The 13,609-nt window shown below is 40.0% G+C and overlaps 1 protein-coding gene across 3 annotated transcripts in view; it reads left to right on the top strand.

The window, feature by feature from the left end:
• The window catches only part of flt4 (fms related receptor tyrosine kinase 4), a 133,341-nt gene that overhangs the window by 24,636 nt on the left and 95,096 nt on the right, over positions 1 to 13,609 (top strand). Inside the window, exon 1 of one of the 3 annotated variants that reach the window (XM_060927448.1) lies at positions 12,368 to 12,392. The exons of the other annotated variants lie outside the window; for them this stretch is intronic. The gene's annotated coding sequence lies outside the window, so the exon portion shown is untranslated. Of the gene's footprint in view, positions 1 to 12,367; positions 12,393 to 13,609 lie in introns of those variants that run through there. 3 annotated transcript variants of the gene reach the window in all.

Here is a 13,609-nt window from a genome sequence, read left to right on the forward strand (position 1 = left end):
ATGTGGAATCAGTATACACATTTCAATGAAATAAATTCAGTGAACTATTTTCAGTGTAATTTCATAGCAGAGTCTAATTTTATTACTGTTCCAAATGAGTGTCGTGAATCAATCTTTGCGACATACAGTACTGGCCAAAAGTCTTAGGTAAAGAAATGTAGACCAAGAATGGCTTAAAAATAATTAAATGAAATGTTTCAACATTAAAAAATTACTGTAAACAGCAGTAAGTCATAATAAATGAAACAGTCGATATTTGGTGTGAGACAACCCTTTGCTTTAAAAAAAAATGATTTGTCTCAGGCACAATGAGTGCAGTTTTATAAGGAAATGAGCTGTAGGTTTTACTGAGCATCTTGCAGAACCAGCCACAGTTCTTCTGGACACTTTGTCACATTTACTTCTTAATTTTGTAATAAAACCCAGTAGCCTTTATTATGTTTTCTTTTTTAATCTCAAAAGTGGTCTCTTATGTAATATACACAGATACAAACATATTTTTTCCTGTAACATTTAATTTTGTGCTTAAAAACAAACGTTTGTAAATCTAAAATGTTTTTGTACTGACTCGATAATGTAGAAGTCATAAAATAGAAATCTATAACAAAGTTTGTATGAAAAAATATATAGTGTGCCTAAGACTTCTGCACAGTACTGTGTATCTGTAAATAGAAATGACTATCTGTTCAGGATCAGTATAGTATCCATGACGGTATAGTTGCAGATTTTTGAGTTGCCTTCTAAAGGGATGGACACTAATTTGGAAATTCTAATTTGAAATTTCACAAAGTGAGGCACTCTTGCCAACCTTTTCCAGTCAGCAATGGAGCTCTCATCTGATCTATGTATATCTGGAGGATATCAACTTACAATAGGAAGTTATGCCTGCATTTTTTTTTTGAGAAAGGAGGAATATTACAGATGAGATCTGTTATGTATGAGATGTGGCAGTTCACACTGTGTGCTTAATGTTATTCCATATAAATCATGCCCAGCCATCATTCTGGATGCAGCAAGAGCTCTTTTCTCTCACAAAGTGATATCTCTGGGAATATGGATCATCCTAAACCACATGGAAATATAGTAGTGCTATGCAAGATATGTATATGCCTACTCTTGCTTTATTCTGGGCTGCAGGAATAATATCCTGTTTAGGCAGATGGTTGGGTGAAAGCATACTGTAGGTTCAAATTACGTCTAACATGCCTGGCTGCATTTGTCAAAGAGACACAAGAGGTATGTAATGGCCTGCAGCTCGAGCTTGTATAGAGCAGAGGGTGAGGAATGCACACATGCATTTCATTTAGAATGCATATGTAGGATTTACAATGAGCTAACAAAGCTTCTAGTAGCATTAAAAAAGCAGACGTTCTTCCAGAAGCAAAAGATGTAAGATTTGCTTATGTTGCTTTCTTGACCAGTGTCTAAGATAGTGTGTACTGTTTTGCAAGGTTTGTATGTCAGTAAAATATTTGAGATATTTGTGAAATCCATCAGCGGTCTTTGGCTGTTGCCTGCTACAGTATCACCATTCAGTCAACACTTCACTCATAGCAGAACCAATACACCCTGCCACTCCCTCACCCAATCCTGCAGAGCAAAAGCAAAACGACTTTCTTTTCATTACCTCTCTCAGTTTAATCGTCGGTTTGTTTTATCACTCTTTCAACACACAGCAATGTTCCAAGTGTTCATTTTATTAATGAATGAAAAGTCATACTTTATTACTGTTTTTAGTTACATGTAAGCTTAAAGAATATCAGCAAAAGTTAGTTCCTGTTATTACCTACACTGTAGCAGCGACATAGTCTTTCCTTCATTAGCTTGTGTTTTCCTTCCTTTTGAGGACAAAAAAAAAATGCGCTTGTCATGTTATTAAGAAACCATGAAACTGCAAAGTAATCTATCCTAAAGATTTTCCCATGGCAGAAAACTTACTACCAGTACAATGTGCTGATACTGGAGACTCTTTCCATAAATGTTAAATTGCCTCCTTACTGAAAACTTCACTATAACAAGGATTATACATTGTTCTTTGATAAATAACAGCAATATTAAAAAAAATCTATTTATGATCAGCTTTAGCCTCATCTGTAAATGTTAATTAGTTAAGTAATTAATTTCTATAAAATTCCTACACTGTGTGTTCGAATGGTGAAAATTATGAGGCTGTCATAAGCAAGAAAAATAAAATAGCCTCAATGAGGCTGTAGCTCATACAGGCCAAGACGCCCATAAAATCGTAAATATGACAGGCGGCGCCACCATCTTGACAACTTTTATGCACACCCACCTGGGGAACAACGTATGTGAGTTTGATCGAAATCCGATCAACCCTGTAGGAGAAGTAGAGATTTTTGTAAATTATGAACAGAGGAGGTGTGATCGCATAAGCTCATCTGGCCTGGCCTGTGGCTGGATGAGCTAAAAATCAAAAGGAGACAGAATAATAATCTGAAACTTACAGTAATAATAATAATAATAATAATAATAATTTCAATTTATATAGCGCCTTTCACAAACCCAAGGATGCTTTACACAGGAGTTACACACACACACACACAAAAAAAAAAACACACTGGGAAGAGTAGTGTGAGGTAAAAAAGGAAAGTTTTCAGGTTAGCTTTGAAGGAAGAGAGAGTGGAACAATCACAAAGCAATTGTGGTAATAAATTCCAAAGTTTAGGAGCAGCACTGAATGATCTGCCACCCATAGATGCCAGTTTAAAACGTGGAACAGTCAAAAGTCCAGAGACAGAAGATCTGAGGGAGCGGGAGTGACAGTACAAATGAATTAGCTCACAGAGATAGGAAGGGGCGAAACCATGAAGAGCTTTATAAGTTAGAAGTAGGATTTTGTATTTAATATGACAGATAACTGGCAACCAATGCAGTTGCTGTAAAACAGGAATGATGTGAGCAGTGCACTTGGTGAGTGTGAGGACTCTAGCTGCTGAGTTTTGGATGTACTGCAGGTGATTAGTAATGTGGCAGGGAGACCATAAAAGAGAGAATCGCAATAGTCAAGACAAGAAAAGATAAACACATTGACCAACAGTAATCTTAAATTGTCTTCAGGCAAGTAATTTGATTTTATTTAGTTCAAACTTAAGCTCAGTCACAAAACTTCACACTCCATTGTGTATACTAGTGCATCTCAAAATATTGAAATTTAGAAAGAAAGAACTAGCTTGTTGCTTAGTGCAGGGCAGTGGCGGCTGCTGGTTTTTAACACAGGGGAAGCCCATTTTACGCATTCATCGTAAAACCTGTAGGCCGGATATCAAAGCATAGAAAGGTGTGCCCCATTAGCATAGTGAACTAGACAACCCTACCTAGTGGCAGAAAGTATTTTTGCTTGTACATTTCATGTTATAGTCTGGCTTGCCAGGCTAGTGCCTCATATCCTTAATCAAAAATATCAAACATCCAAAAATCACTGGCTATTCAACGAAGAGCCTTGAACATCATACCCTGATATGCAACACAGAATCTTTAACACAACACCCAGCTGTGCAACACATCCTTGAACATCTTCTGCAACACAGTCTGGAAATTCATAACCAGGTAGGCTATGCAACACACAGAACCTTGAATATTATACCCAGGTATAACCTATAACACAGAGCACACCATTCTCTTAACATTACTGAACAATATACACACTTCAGATTCATGAACATGAACACTATTTATACACAAATTCTGCCCTCCGCTCCTTTTCCAGAAAATGGTCTGTGACCCTGTCATACCAGCTGGTTGTGCTTTCGAGAGACTTTACCAATTTCTGTTAGCAGCTAGCACTGCAGATCCCAATAAGGCTCAAGCTAGCCTACAACCAGATTGAACTACAAATGAAATAAACGAGTGAATTCACGAATGATCAAACTGATAGAATGGATGAAAGTTAACGGAGCACAACGAGTAATATTTACATTTATTTACAGAGTAATGTACAGAGACATCAATGAGAAGAACCGTTTATATGAAAAGAAATTCGGACAGCACTTTGGCACACGACTACACTTTCTCGACATCCGCTAGGGACTGATCATGCTTCCGTGTTCCTCGCCGAAGTACCGCCCTCCTCATGTCTTTCAAACACTACCTCCAATAATCCTTTATCAGCCCGGCTTCTTGTCCCTCCCACTGTCTCGTTTAGTCCCAGAGAAGCCCGGCTTCCCTGGAAGTGACGATTTTGTTGATTTTAACCAATAACAACTAGCCGAAATTGGCTGTTCAGAGCCGTCTCATAGACTGCAGCGGATACCCGGCTGCCAGTCAGTGTCGCCAGATACTGCTGATGTTTTCCATCCCAAAATATGTTCAAAACCCGCCAAAATGCACTTAAAACCGCCCAATCTGGCAACACTGCTGCCAGTCCATAGAGCCCATTGAAATAAGAAAGGTTACAGCCTGGCAGCAAAGGTGATTCTCGTAGCGAACTGCAAGTTCATCAGACATCACTCAAATAAGTTACAGGATAGTTATGAACATAAATACAATCTTGGGCATATATTATGTTATGCAAGTTATTGTTTTAATGAGAATTCAACATCGTAGATGCCGCAGTTTGGGGAGAGAATTTTAGGGGAAGCTCGGCTTCCCTTGTTGTCTCTGAGAAATCGCCCCTGGTGCAGGGGTTCTCAACCTTTCCTGTTTTGAGGCCCACCTATTCATACTTGGACCAAATCAAGGCCCATTAAAAAAGATCCCCAATTATTTTGGCTCATCTATTCTATTAGAATCTAATGATCTATTGTAAAGTGTGTCACTCCTTATTACAGATGGGGGCCCAGGAATTAAATAAATGCAATAAAAACAAACTATTTTTAATTGTATTTAAAACTGTATGGATGTGCCAGAAGCCAACATAAACCCATGCATGCAGGGCATTCTCAATCAAAAGGGATTCATGATCCAAAAGTTGAGTGTGGTCGATTAACACAAGAACTTATTGCCATGTTTGTGTACAGCAAACAAGCAAGTTATTAAAACCAAGAAGTACACTACACTCAAAAGAAGTGGATATAGAAACCACTTAAGGATGTATCCTTACACATTAACAAAGAAGGGGTTTTCCTGTGAGTTGGAAAATTATCCATCCGTTGACTTCTCTGATACCTTAAACTACCTGGTGCTGCAGACATCGTTCTACACGGACACATAGATGAAAACCTGGAAGAGCGTGGAGGTGTTACAACTTTTTATATGTGGCTGGGTTAAAGATCTGGGGATCAAGACCCAAGATAAATGGCGGTAGACGGATCGAAGTGCAGGGAGAGTGTTTATTAACAGGCATGATCTTTACAAACACAAAACACAAACGAAAGCAAAACAAAAAGCAGACTTATAATGCAGAGTATTTAAACAGCATTATAAACATGGCTAGAAACAAATGTGACAGTGATAATGATAATACTTCGCAAAGCTTCTGTGAAAACAGCATCCTTATATGCATATGCTGATTGCACTCAAAACAGTATCAGGTGTTTCCCATAATGACTGGGTCCCAAGAGCATGCACAATCCACTCTGTGAGGGCACGTGGTCACTTGAGCTGCGCCAGACTCAAGTGTGTAAAGGCATGACAGTCAAGTGTTCACCTGCTGTGTGACCATAACTTTTAGCTCACATGTATATTGCCATGCATCACCACCAAAATGCCTCATTTTCATCGATATCCCATCGCAAGCTGTAGTGTGACCATAGCTTAATGAGGCAGATGTGACATTGGATGCAACCCAGCAATTGTACCCTATTACAAGTAAAAATTAGCTTCAACTTGAAAAAAAAATTTGTGGCCCACTAGATGGTGCTAAGCGGCCCAGTGGTTGAGAAACACTGAATTAGTAGACTTGATAAAACACAGTGGGCCAACACCAGCAGATGACTTGGTACCCAAATCATCACAGACTGTGGAAACTTCACACTGGGCTTCAAACACCTTGGATTCTGTGCTTCTCCACTCTTCCTCCAGACTCTAGGACCTTGATTTCCAAATGAAATGCAAAATTTACTTTCATCTGTAAAGAGGACTTTGGACCACTCAGCAACAGTCCAGTTCTTTCCTTAGCCCAGCTAAGATGCTTCTGACCTTGTCTTTGGTTCAGGAATAGCTTGATATTAGGAATTAGCGACAGCTGTATCCCCTTTCCTGAAGACATCTGTGCATCTGTGCTCTTGATGCACTGACACCAGCCTCAGTCCACTCCTTGTGAATCTCTCCCAAGTTCTTGAATTGATTTTTCTTGACCATCCTCTCAAGGCTGTGGTCATCCCTGTTGCTTGTGCACCTTTTCCAGCCAGCCTTTTCAGCAATGACCTTCTGTGGCTTAGTCTCCTTGTGGAGGATGTCGAGGATCATCTTCTGGACAATTGTCAAGGGACAACTTCCCCACAATTGTGGTTGTGTGTACTGAACTAGACCAAGAGATGCACGGTATTTATACCATTTTACTCAAACTCAGAATGAAATATTCTAATAGTTTGAGATACTGGATTTTTTATTTTCATGAGCTATAAGCCATAATCAAGTCAAGTTTATTTGTATAGCGCTTTTAACAATAAATATTGTCGCAAAGCAGCTTTACAGAATTTGAACGACTTAAAACATGAGCTAATTTTACCCCAATCTATCCCCAGTGAGCAAGCCTGTGGCAATGGTAGCAAGGAAAAACTCCCTCAGATGACATGAGGAAGAAACCTCGAGAGGAACCAGATTCAAAAGGGAACCTGTCCTCATTTGGGCAACAACAGACAACATGACTATAACATTAACAGTTTTAACATGAAGTCAGTTTTGTTGATGTTATAAATGGAACAATGATGTTCCACTGATGGAAACTTGAGTACAAAACTGTTCATGACAACTGCAGTCCTAAAGTTAGCAAGTCAACTGTAGTCCTCAGCCATAAAAGCATTACTGTAAGTGTCCAGAGCGTCCTCCAGGTGTGACTTTCAACTGTCCACATGGGGCCGTCCTCCACAGGAGCGATGCGATGAGACTCCAACCAGACACAGGGCACCAGGATGGATCAGGCAGGTACGAGGAGCAGAAGAGGTCAGCATCTCGATCCCAGGACTGACATGTAACTCAGAGGGACAGGTTTGGGGGTGGGAGAAAAAACACAGGTTGTTAGGTATGCCCAATGTCACCTGAATAAGTAGGAACAGTATACATATTGCACTGAGTACAAGCATGGACTCCAGCAACTAACTATGACAGCATAACTAAAAGGGGAGAGCCAGAAGGTAACACAGGCATGAGGGAGCCCCGGGACATAAAGCAGCCAGCCACTACACCGTCAACAAACTCGAGTGAGCAAGTGAGTGGGGGACTGACAGCATCCATACATCCCAGTTTACCAAAACACTCTGTGTCTGTGGACCCTCCAGATCTACACCTTTACCTCATAAACACCATTAACAAAAGGCTTGACTAAACAGATATGTTTTCAGCCTAGACTTAAACACAGACTATGTCTGATTCCCGAACACTACTTGGAAGGCTGTTCCATAACTGTGGGGCTTTGTAAGAAAAGGCTCTGCTCCCTGATGTAGCCTTCACAATATGAGGTACCAGCAGATAGCCTGCACCTTTTGATCTAAGTAGGCATGGCGGGTCATAGAGGAGCAGAAGTTCACTCAGGTACTGTGGTGCGAGACCATTAAGTGCTTTAAAGGTCAATAGTAGTATTTTATAAACAATACGAAATTTGATTGGGAGCCAATGCAGTGTGGATAAGACGGGTGATGTGGTCATATTTTCTAGTTCTAGTAAGGACTCTTGCTGCTGTAGTTTGAACTAACTGGAGCTTGTTTATGCACTTATTGGAACATCCAGACAGTAAGGCATTACAATAATCCAACCTGGAAGTAACGAAAGCATGAACTACTTTTTCCGCATCGTGTAGTGACATTAAATTTCTTATTTTAGCAATATTTCTGAGATGAAAGAAAGCTATCCAGGTGATATCAATGTGAGTTTCGAATGAAAGACTGGGGTCAATAATCACCCCGAGGTCTTTTACTGCTGCACGTAAAGAAACAGAAAGGCCATCCAGAGTTACTGTGTAATCAGAAAACTTGCTTCTAGCTGCATGTGGTCCTAGTACAAGTACTTCAGTCTTGTCAGAGTTAAATAGAAGGAAGTTAATAACCATCCAGTGTCTAATGTCCTTCACACATTCCTCAATTCTATTAAGCTGATATCTCTCATCAGGTTTTGCAGAAACTTACAACTGTGTGTCATCAGCATAACAGTGGAAACTAATACAATCATCAAAATTGAAACAAAAAAGCCTTGAAATATTTTACTTTACTGTGCATGCAATGAATATGGAATATCCGAAAATTTACTTTTTTGAATTAAATTATGAAAAAAAGAACTTTCATGATATTCCAATATCATTGGGATGCACTAGTACTTGCTACATGAGGTGTACGAGATTGGCATTTTAGAATCTACACAGTGCACTATATAGTGGTGCTTGAAAGTTTGTGAACCCTTCAGAATTTTCTACATTTCTGCATAAATATGACCATCATCAGATTTTCACACAAGTCCTAAAAGTAGATAAAGAGAACCCAGTTAAACAAATGAGACAAAAAATATAATACTTGGTCATTTATTTATTGAGGAAAATGATCCAATATTATATATCTGTGAGTGGCAAAAGTATGTGAACCTCTAGGATTAGCAATTAATTTGAAGGTAAAATTCAAGTCAGGTGTTTTCAATCAATGGGATGACAATCAGGTGTGAGTGGGCACACCTGACACACATGACCCTGTTTTATTTAAAGAACAGGGATCTATCAAAGTCTGATCTTCACAACACGTTTGTGGAAGTGTATCATGGCACAAACAAAGGAGATTTCTGAGGACCTCAGAAAAAGCGTTGTTGATGCTCATCAGGCTGGAAAAGGTTACAAAACCATCTCTAAAGAGTTTGGACTCCACCAATCCACAGTCAGACAGATTGTGTACAAATGGAGGAAATTCAAGACCATTGTTACCCTCCCCAGAAGTGGTCGACCAACAAAGATCACTCGAAGAGCAAGGCGTGTAATAGTTGGCGAGGTCACAAAGGACCCCGAGGTAACTTCTAAGCAACTGAAGGCCTCTCTCACATTGACTAATGTTAATGTTCATGAGTCCACCATCAGGAGAACACTGAACAACAGTGGTGTGCATGGCAGGGTTGCAAGGAGAAAGCCACTGCTCTCCAAAAAGAACATTGCTACTCGTCTGCAGTTTGCTAAATATCACGTGGACAAGCCAGAAGGCTATTGGAAAAATGTTTTGTGGATGGATGAGACCAAAATAGAACTTTTTGGTTTAAATGAGAAGCGTTATGTTTGGAGAAAGGAAAACACTACATTCCAGCATAAGAACCTTATCCCATCTGTGAAACATGGTGGTGGTAGTATCATGGTTTGGGCCTGTTTTGCTGTATCTGAGCTAGGATGGCTTGCCATCATTGATGGAACAATGAATTCTGAATTATACCAGCGAATTCTAAAGGAAAATGTCAGGACATCTGTCCATGAACTGACTCTCAAGAGAAGGTGGGTCATGCAGCAAGACAACGACCCTAAGCACACAAGTCGTTCTACCAAAGAATGGTTAAAGAATTAAGTTAATGTTTTGGAATGGCCAAGTCAAAGTCCTGACCTTAATCCAATCGAAATGTTGTGGAAAGACCTGAAGCGAGCAGTTCATGTGAACATCCCAGAGTTGAAGCTGTTTTGTATGGAGGAATGGGCTAAAATTCCTCCAAGCCAGTGTGCAGGACTGATCAACAGTTACCAGAATCGTTTAGCTGCAGTTATTGCTGCCCAAGGGGGTCACATCAGATATTGAAAGCAAAGGTTCACATACTTTTGCTTTGTATATATAATATTGGATCATTTTCCTCAATAAATAAATGACCAAATATAATATTTTTGTCTCATTTGTTTAACTGGTTTCTCTATCTACTTTTAGGACTTGTGTGAAAGTCTTATGTTGTTTTATGTCATATTTATGCAGAAATATAGAAAATTCTAAAGGGTTCACAAACTTTCACACACCACTGTATGAGTAGATGAACATGATTTGCGATGTTGTACCACAGGAAAAGGTTGCAGCAAGAACACAGCCGAACGTAATGAATTTACTGGAGTGAATGCAGATAAACCAGATGAGATTTTTATAATCATTGTTAGTGTTTCAGAATGCTAAAGAGAACTCTGAGGCTCTGGCTCCTGCACTCAATGAGGAATGTCTTCGTTGTAAATGAACTGTGTAAATTTTTATGGAAGTAACAAGTATTGCAGTTGTATTACATTGTCTAGCAGAGAATATTCAGACATGGTGCCTGGACTTTGTACAGAAAGCAGCTGGTCTGAATGATTTCATTTTTTGGGGGGTGGGGGTGTAAAAAATTCTTACTATGAAGGCCAACATGCCTCCAAACCTGGCACTGCTCCAATAAATGTGCATCCCGAGGGAACAGCTTCCCTCCTATACTTCATAAGAATCAATTAGAAAGCTCTCTGCTGAAAGGCCATGGCCTTCACTGAGAGTCCTTTGGCATATGGACAATTGAATGGAAGATGTGAAGCACTCTGGGTTAAGGTGGTGATTTTAGTCTGTAGATCTGTCGTTCTTTCTACCCAAGAATGTTGTTTATATCCGTTTTCAGGGTTTTGTGAATTATTCTCAGACATACCGAAGGCAAGGAGTGGGTTTCCTCTGACTTGTCACCCTCAGCATGCAGTGTTTATTTAAACAACCACAAATAAGTCCAAAGGCCCCAAGATAGAAGGAGACCCTTGGGTCCTATATTTTAGCCCTAGGAATTGGACAGCTCAGCCCTCTTTGGTGAGGCAAGTCATTATGTCTTTGAAAAGGCCAGACAGGAGGCTGGGACTCAGCAGGTTTCAGTGCAGTTTTGCATGCTTTTGAAAATGATTGCATTTTGTCATGCAGAGAGGATGATGTGTTTTCAGTTGCCTGACCTCACATGTTGTCGGAGACTTCTCAGTTGTAAAGAAAAGCAGTGTTTTCCTTTCTTGAAATGCATTTCAGGAACAGTCTTTGAAAAAGGAATATTTAAGCAAGTATTAAAATGAGCTTTTGTCCATTTCTACTGTAATGTAATTATAGCTAATATTTAAATAGTCTGTATATACCAACATGCTTATGTGGCATACCACTATATACTGTATATTTTTTTTTCTTTTCTGGAACCATAACACTCTTGAGTACAACAAATTCCAGAATTTAGCAGACCGAACAACAGATTGCCGGGCATTGTTTTGGATGATATTGACATTTCCTGCTAGTGAGACTCAAGCTAGTTGCATGGATGACACAAGGAACAGCCAAGACCCCAATGTGAATATGTGTTATTGCAAAAACCACACAGATTTAAAAAAGGGAAAAAAAAAGAAAAAAAATCCCCTGTAAATGCCTCTTCCTGTTACATAGCGTTTTGGTTTGTATTGTTTTTATCCAGTTGATGTTCAAGAATAAATCTTCAGAGCTTGAGAAAAGCTGCCAGCTGCCAAAAGGCTCAGCACAGCACTATAAACAGTTTGTAGACTCACATTCAAATATTTACAAAAGTCTATTATGGGCGCCAGTGGAAGGATGCATCTGAAGGGCTCAGATCATTTACATGAAATGCAGTGGTGTAGAAATATTACTTCTGGTTGGCAAGCAATGAGCATTAACATCAGTTGTCCTGTAGTTCCTTGGTACCGCTTGTCTTGGATTCCACAAGATTTTGGAAACAATCCTTTGAGATTATGGTGTTGGCGTGATTAGATCATGCAATTCCTGAAGATTTATTCAGGCGCTTTCTCATGCTGTGAATTTCCTGTTCTACCACATCCCAATGGTGTTCTTCTGGATTCAGATCCAGTGACTGGGAAGGCCACTGAAGAACATTTAACTCATTGTCATGTTCATGAAACCAGTTTGAGACGACTTTTGCTTTGTGACATGGTGTATGATCATGCTTGAAGTAGCCTTTAGAAGATGGGTAAATTGTGGCTATAAAGGAATGCACATGGTCAGAAACAATACTCAAATAGTCTGTGGTATTCATGCGATGAATGATTGGTATTAAGGCCCAAAGTTTGCCAAGAAAACATTCCCCACACCATTATATCCCCTCCAGCAGCCTGGACTGTTGACAAAAGGTATGTTTAGCTCATGGATTCATGCTGCTGGCACCAAATTCTGACCCTACCATCTGTGTGTGTCAGCAGAAATCAACATTCATCAGACCAGCCTACCTTTATCCAGTCTTCAAATGTGTCCACTGCAGCCTCATCTTTCTGTTCTTGGCTGACAAAAGTGGAAGCTGGTCTTCTGCCCTTGTAGCCCATCTGCCTTGAGGTTTGACATGTCATGCATTCTGAGATGCTTTTCTGCTCGCCACAGTTGCACAGAGTGTTTATCAGAGTTACTGCAGCCTTTCTGTCAGACCAAACCAGTCTGGCTATTCTCCATTGACCTCTCTCATCAACAAGGCGTTTCCATCCACACTCACTGGATGCTTTTTCTTTATTGCACCATTCTGAGTAAACTCTAGAGACTATTGAGAGACTGTGTGAAAATCCCAGGAGATCAGCAGTCATAAAAATACTCAAACCACTCCATCTGGCACCAACACTCATATCATGGGCAAAATCACTGAGATTACATTTTTCCCCATTGTGATGTTTTATGTGAACATTAACCGAAGCTCCTGGCCTGTATCTGCATGATTTTATGCATTGCACTACTGTCACATGATTGGCTGATTAGATAATTGCATGAATGAGTAGGCACAGGTGTTCCTGATAAAATGCTCTGTGAGTGTAGTTACAAGAGTGAACAATATAATGGCCTGTTCTTGCAGCTGGGTCTTGGGAGTTTAAGGAGCGAAAGGATCTTATGGTGTATGTTGAGGATAAAACGGTTTTTCATCTTGAGAGCAGGGTGGCACGGTGGAGAAGTGGTTAGCACCGTTGTCTCACAGCAAGAAGGTTCTGGGTTCGAGCCCAGTGGCAGATGGAGGCCTTCCTGTGTGGAGTTTGCATGTTCTCCCCATGTCTGTGTGGGTTTCCTCCGGTTTCCCCCACAGTCCAAAGACATGCAGGTTAGGCTAATTGGTGGCTCTAAACTGACTGTGAGTTGTTGTTTGTCTCTATGTGTCAGCTCTGCAATGATCTGGCGACTTGTCCAGGGTGTACCCCGCCTCTTGCCTATAGTCAGCTGGGATAGGCTCCAGCTTGCCCATGACCCTGCACAGGATAAGCTGTTACAGATAATGGGTGGCTGGATCTTTAGAGCATTTTGTACATGTACTTTTCCTCTTTACTTGAAAATTTTAGATACTGACATTAGGACACAGTCCAAAAAATTCTAAATCGGATATCTTACTTCATGCATCAATGAACTGTTTTATGCTTTGCTTGCCATAGCTATGATGAGTAGTGTGGTTTTATGTGCCAGTGACCAAAGACAATATTTCTCTATATAAAAATTCAGTAACAAACACTTCTAATTATGTTTATCGCTATAACGTATTTTTTCTTTGCAGAGTCTGAATTATATTGTTCCCTGAATGT

The sequence above is a fragment of the Neoarius graeffei genome, chromosome 8 (assembly GCF_027579695.1).
Source record: "Neoarius graeffei isolate fNeoGra1 chromosome 8, fNeoGra1.pri, whole genome shotgun sequence".
Lineage (NCBI taxonomy): Eukaryota > Metazoa > Chordata > Actinopteri > Siluriformes > Ariidae > Neoarius > Neoarius graeffei.